Source organism: Arachis hypogaea, chromosome 20, assembly GCF_003086295.3.
Source record: "Arachis hypogaea cultivar Tifrunner chromosome 20, arahy.Tifrunner.gnm2.J5K5, whole genome shotgun sequence".
NCBI classification, from domain to species: Eukaryota; Viridiplantae; Streptophyta; class Magnoliopsida; order Fabales; family Fabaceae; genus Arachis; species Arachis hypogaea.
Genome location: NC_092055.1, coordinates 71193176 through 71199667, shown reverse-complemented (window position 1 = coordinate 71199667; position 6492 = coordinate 71193176). Strand labels below are relative to the sequence as shown.

The 6492-nt window shown below is 38.9% G+C and overlaps 1 non-coding gene across 1 annotated transcript; it reads left to right on the top strand.

Moving 5' to 3' along the window:
- The first annotated feature begins 3718 nt into the window (after positions 1–3718).
- LOC112788616 (small nucleolar RNA R71) lies at positions 3719–3826 on the top strand. The gene has a single exon (XR_003195974.1). It is a non-coding gene; the product is annotated as a small nucleolar RNA R71 (small nucleolar RNA).
- Positions 3827–6492: the final 2666 nt, after the last annotated feature.

Sequence of the window (6492 nt, the reverse complement as noted above, 5' to 3'; positions counted from 1 at the left end):
TAATTTCATGAAGGATGATGGAGTGCTCTTGATGCTCCACCCTTAGTTGTCCCATGTTGGAACTTAATTCTCCTAGGGAGGTGTTGATTTGCTCCCAATAGCTTTGTGGAGGAAAATGCATTTGAGGCATCTCCGGGATCACATGGTGATGAGCTTCATGCCTCTCTTGAGATCCATGAATGGGCTCTCTTGCTTGCTCCATCCTTTTCTTAGTGATGGGCTTCTCTTCCTCAATGGGAATGTCTCCTTCTATGAAAGCTCCAGCTGAGTAACATAGATGGCAAATATGATGAGGAAAAGCTAGCCTTGCCCAAGGGGAGGGCTTTTCGGCTATTTTGTAGAGTTCAAGGGAGATGACTTCATGAACTTCTACTTCCTCTCCAATCATGATGCTATGGATCATGATGGCCCGATCCACAGTAACTTCAGATCGGTTGATAGTGGAGATGATGGAGCGTTGGATGAACTCTAACCATCCTCTAGCTACAGGCTTGAGGTCCAGTCTTCTTAATTAAACCGGCTTGCCTTTGGAGTCAATCTTCCATTGAGCTCCTTCCACACATATGTCCATAAGGACTTGGTCCAACCTTTGATTAAAGTTGACCCTTCTAGTGTAGGGGCGTGCATCTCCTTGCATCATAGGCAAGTTAAACGCCAACCTCACATTTTCCGGACTAAAATCTAAGTATTTCCCCCGAACCATTGTAATATAATTCTTTGGATTCGGGTTCTTACTTTGATCATGGTTCTTAGTGATCCATGCATTGGCATAGAACTCTTGAACCATTAGGATGCCGACTTGTTGGATGGGGTTTGTTAGAACTTCCCAACCTCTTCTTTGGATTTCATGTCGGATCTCCAGATACTCATTTCTCTTGAGTTTGAAAGGGACCTCGGGGATCACCTTCTTCCTGGCCACAACATCATAGAAGTGGTCTTGATGAGCTTTGGAGATGAATCTTTCCATCTCCTATGACTCGGAGATGGAAGCTTTTGTCTTCCCTTTCCCTTTTCTAGAGGATTCTCCGGTCTTAGGTGCCATCAATGGTAATGGAAAAACAAAAAGCTTATGGCTTTACCACACCAAACTTAGAATATTGCTCGCCCTCGAGCAAGAGAAGAAAGAATAGATGAAGAAGAAGAAGAAATGGAGGAGAGGGAGAGAGAGATGTGTTTCGGCCAAGAAGGGGAAGAGAGGGTTGTGTTGTGTGAAAATGAGGAAGAATGGAGGGCTATATATAGGGAAGGGAGGGGGCGTAAGGTTCGGCCATATAGGGTGGGCTTGGGTGGGAAATTGATTTTGAATTTTGAAGGTAGGTGGAGTTTATAAGGTAGGTTTATGGGGAAGAGTGGATGGATGTGAGTGGTGAAGTGGTTATAGGGAAGAGAGATTGAGGTGATTGGTGAAGAGTTTTGGGGAAGAGTGTTTATGGGATTGTGTGAAAGAGGGGTGAGAAGAAGTGAGTGGAGGTAGGTGGGGATCCTGTAGGGTCCACAGATCCTGAGGTGATCCTGTGGGGTCCACAGATCCTGAGGTGATCCTGTGGGGTCCACAGATCCTGAGGTGTTTAAGGATTTACAACCTTGCACCAAATTAGGCATGCAAAATGCCCTTGCACACAACTCTGGGCGTTCAGCGCCAGATTGGTGCTTGTTCTGGACGTTGAATGCCCATTTGTTGCCCATTTCTGGTGTTGAACGCCAGAACCATGCTTGTTCTGGGCGTTCAGTGCCAGCTCTTCTCTAGGGTGCAATTCTTGCGTTCAAATGCCCAGATGCTGCCCATTTTGGGCGTTCAGCGCCAGAACCATGCTCTGTTCTGGCGTTGAACGCCAGTAAGGTCTTCCTCCAGGGTGTGAATTTTTTTCTGCTGTTTTTGGTTCCGTTTACAATTTTTATAATTATTTTGTGACTCCACATGATCATGAACCTAATAAAACATGAAAAACCATGAAAATAAAAATTAGATAAAGATTGGGTTGCCTCCCAACAAGCGCTTCTTTAATGTCAATAGCTTGACAGTGGGCTCTCATGGAGCCTCACAGATGTTCAGAGCATTGTTGAGACTCCCCAACACCAAACTTAGAGTTTGGATATGGGAGTTCAACACCAAACTTAGAGTTTGGTTGTGGCCTCCCAACACCAAACTTAGAGTTTGACTGTGGGGGCTCTGGTTGACTCTATTTTGAGAGGAGCTTTTTATGCTTCCTCTCCATGTTTATAGAAGGGTAACCTTGAGTTGTGAACACAAGGGAGTTCTCATTCAATTGAAGGACTAATTCACCTCTGTCAACATCAATCATAGCTCTTGCTGTGGCTAGGAAGGGTCTTCCAAGGACGATGAATTCATCCTCATCCTTCCCAGTATCAAGGACTATGAAATCAGCAGGGATGTAAAGGCCTTCAACCTTTACTAACACATCCTCTACTTGTCCATAAGCCTGTTTTCTTGAATTGTCTGCCATCTCTAATGAGATTTTAGCAGCTTGTACCCCATAGATTCCCAGTTTCTCTATTACAGAGAGGGGCATGAGGTTTATCCCTGAACCAAGGTCACACAGAGCCTTTTCAAAGATCATGTTGCCTATGGTACAAGGTATTATGAACTTTCCAGGATCCTGTTTCTTCTGAGGCAATGTCAGTTGATCCAGATCACTCAGTTCATTAGTGAACAAGGGAGGTTCATCTTCCCAAGTCTCAATACCAAATAATTTGGCATTCAGCTTCATGATTGCACCAAGGTACTTGGTAACTTGCTCTTCAGTAACATCCTTATTCTCTTCAGAAGAAGAATACTCATCAGAGCTCATGAAGGGCATAAGGAGGTTTAATGGAATCTCTATGGTCTCTAGATGAATCTCAGATTCCTTTGGTTCCTCAGAGGGAAACTCCTTATTGATCACTGGACGTCCCAGGAGGTCTTCCTCAATGGGATTCACGTCCTCAACCTCCCTATCAGGTTCGGCCATGGTAATTAATTCAATAGCCTTGCACTCTCCTTTTGGATTCTCTTCTATATTGCTTGGGAGAGTACTAGGAGGGATTTCAGTGATCCTTTTACTCAGCTGGCCTACTTGTGCTTCCAAATTTCTAATGGAAGACCTTGTTTCATTCATGAAGCTTACAGTGGCCTTGGACAGATCAGAGACTAAGTTTGCTAAATTAGAGGTATTTTGTCCAGAGTTCTCTATCTGTTGCTGAGTGGATGATGGAAAAGGTTTACTATTGTTAAACCTATTTCTTCCACCATTATTAAAGCCTTGTTGAGGCTTTTGTTGATCCTTCCATGAGAGATTTGGGTGATTTCTCCATGATGGATTATATGTGTTTCCATAATGTTCACCCATATAATTTACCTCTACTATTGCAGGGTTCTCAGGATCATAAGCTTCTTCTTCAGAAGATGCCTCTTGAGTACTGTTGGATGCAGCTTGCATTCCATTCAGACTCTGAGAAATTATATTGACTTGCTAAGTCAATATTTTATTCTGAGCCAATATGGCATTCAGAGTATCAATTTCAAGAAATCCCTTCTTCATAGGCGTCCCATTATTCACAGGATTCCTTTCAGAAGTGTACATGAACTGGTTATTAGCAACCATGTCAATGAGTTCTTGAGCTTCTTTAGGTGAATGGATCCACCTACAGAAGTATCCAATGACATCTTAGCTAATTCAGATAGACCATCATAGAATATATCCAGGATGGTCCATTCTGAAAGCATGTCAGAAGGACACTTTTTGGTCAGTCCTTTGTATCTCTCCCAAGCTTCATAGAGGGATTCACCTTCTTTCTGTCTGAAGGTCTGAACATCCACTCTAAGCTTACTCAGCTTTTGAGGAGGAAAGAACTTGGCTAAGAAAGCCTTGACCAGCTTATCCCAAGAGTTCAGGCTATCTTTGGCTTGAGAGTCCAACCACACTCTAGCTCTGTCTCTTACAGCAAAAGGGAAAAGCATGAGCCTGTAGACTTCAGGATCTACTCCATTAGTCTTAACAGTATCACAGATCTGCAAAAATTTAGTTAAGAACTGAAAAGGATCTTCAGATGGAAGTCCATAAAACTTGCAGTTCTGCTGCATCAGAGAAACTAATTGAGGTTTCAGCTCAAAGTTGTTTGCTCCAATGGTAGGGATGGAGATGCTTCTTCCATGTAAATTGGAATTAGGTGTAGTAAAGTCACCCAGCATCCTTCTTGCATTATTGTTGTTGGGTTCGGCTGCCATCTCCTTTACTTGTTCGAAATTTTCAATAAGGTTGTCTCTGGATTGTTGTAATTTAGCTTCTCTTAGTTTCCTCTTCAGAGTCCTTTCAGGTTCTGGATCAGCTTCAACAAGAATGCCTTTTTCCTTGTTCCTGCTCATAAGAAAGAGAAGAGAACAAGAAAAGAAGAGGAATCCTCTATGTCACAGTAAAGAGGTTCCTTATTGTTAGTAGAAGAAGGAAAGGAATAGGGGTGAAGAAGAATGAAGAATCCAAACACAAGGGTAAGAATAGGAGCAGTGATGTGAGATGAAGAGAAATGTTAGTAGATGAAATAATTAGAAGGAGATGAGGGAGAAGGATTTTCGAAAATTATTTTTGAAAAAGGGTTAGTGATTTTCGAAAATAGTCTTTGAAAAAGATGGTAGTTTTCGAAAATTAAAATCAAAAATTAAAATAATTAGTTAATTAAAAAGAAATTTTGAAAAAGAGGGGAGATATTTTCGAAAATTAGAGAGAGAGAGAGTTAGTTAGGTGGTTTTGAAAAAGATAAAAAACAAACAAAAAGTTAGTTAGTTAGTTGAAACAAATTTTGAAAAGATAAGAAGTTAGGAAGTTAGAAAAGATATTTTGAAATCAAATTTTTTTGAAAAAGATATGATTTTGAAAAAGATAAGATAATAAGATATTTTTGAAAAGATATTATTGAAATTAATTTTGAAAAAGATTTGATTTTTAAAATCACAATTAATGACTTGATTCACAAGAAATCACAAGATATGATTCTAGAACATAAAGTTTGAATCTTTCTTAACAAGTAAGTAACAAACTTGAAATTTTTGAATCAAAACATTAATTGATGATGTTATTTTCAAAAATTATGTGATAAAGATAAGAAAAAGATTTTTGAAAAATATATTCTTTTAAAATTTTCGAAAATAACTAAGAAAAATGAAAAAGATTTGATTTTTGAAAAAGATTTTGAAAAAGATAAGATTTTTAAATTGAAAATTTGATTTGACTCATAAGAAACAACTAAATTTTAAAAAGTTTTGAAAAAGTCAACTCAAATTTTCGAATTTATGAGAAGAAAAAGGAGAAGATATTTTTTTTATTTTTAAATTTTTAATGATGAGAGAAAAACATGAAAATGATGCAATGCATGAAAATTTTTAGATCAAAACAATGAATGCATGCAAGAATGCTATGAATGTCAAGATGAACACCAAGAACACGTTGAAGATCATGATGAACATCAAGAACATATTTTTGAAAAAATTTTTAATGCAAAGAAAACATGCAAGACACCAAACTTAGAAATCTTTCATGTTTAGACTCTATGGATGCAAAAATGCACATGTAAAACAAGAAAAGATGCAAAACAAGAAAACATCAAGATCAAACAAGAAGATTTACCAAGAACAACTTGAAGATCATGAAGAACACCATGAATGCATGAATTTTTCGAAAAAATGTAAGATGAATATGCAATTGACACCAAACTTTCAACTTGACTCAAGACTCAAACAAGAAACATGAAATATTTTTTATGTTTATGATTTTATGAAATTTTTTTTTTGAAAGATTTTTGAAAAAATTTTGAAAAGAAAACGAAAAAGAAAATTACCTAATCTGAGCAACAGGATGAACCGTCAGTTGTCCAAACTCGAACAATCCCCAGCAACGGCGCCAAAAACTTGGTGCACGAAATTGTGATCTCAGGCAACGGCGTCAAAAAATTGGTACGCACGTCTTAATAAATCGTTTTTCATTCACAACTTCGATACAACTAACCAGGAAGTGCACTGGGTCGTCCAAGTAATAAACCTTATGTGAGTAAGAGTCGATCCCACGGAGATTGTTGGTATGAAGCAAGCTATGGTCACCTTGTAAATCTCAGTCAGGCAGATATCAAAAGGTTATGGAGTTTTCGAAATTAAATAATAAGTAAACATAAAATAAGGATAGAAACACTTATGTATATCGTTGGTGAGAATTTCAGATAAGTGTATAGAGATGCTTTCGTTCCTTTGAACCTCTGCTTTCCTGCTGTCTTCATCCAATCAGTCTTACTCCTTTCCATGGCTGGCTTTATGTAAGGACATCACCGTTGTCAATGGCTACTTTTAATCCTCTCTGGAAAATGGTCCGATGCGCTGTCACTGCATGGCTAATCGTCTGGAGGCATCACCCTTGTCAATGGCTGCATCCTATCCTCTTGTGAAAATGGTCCAAATGCTCTGTCACAGCACGGCTAATCATCTGAGGTTCTCGATCATGCTGGAATAGG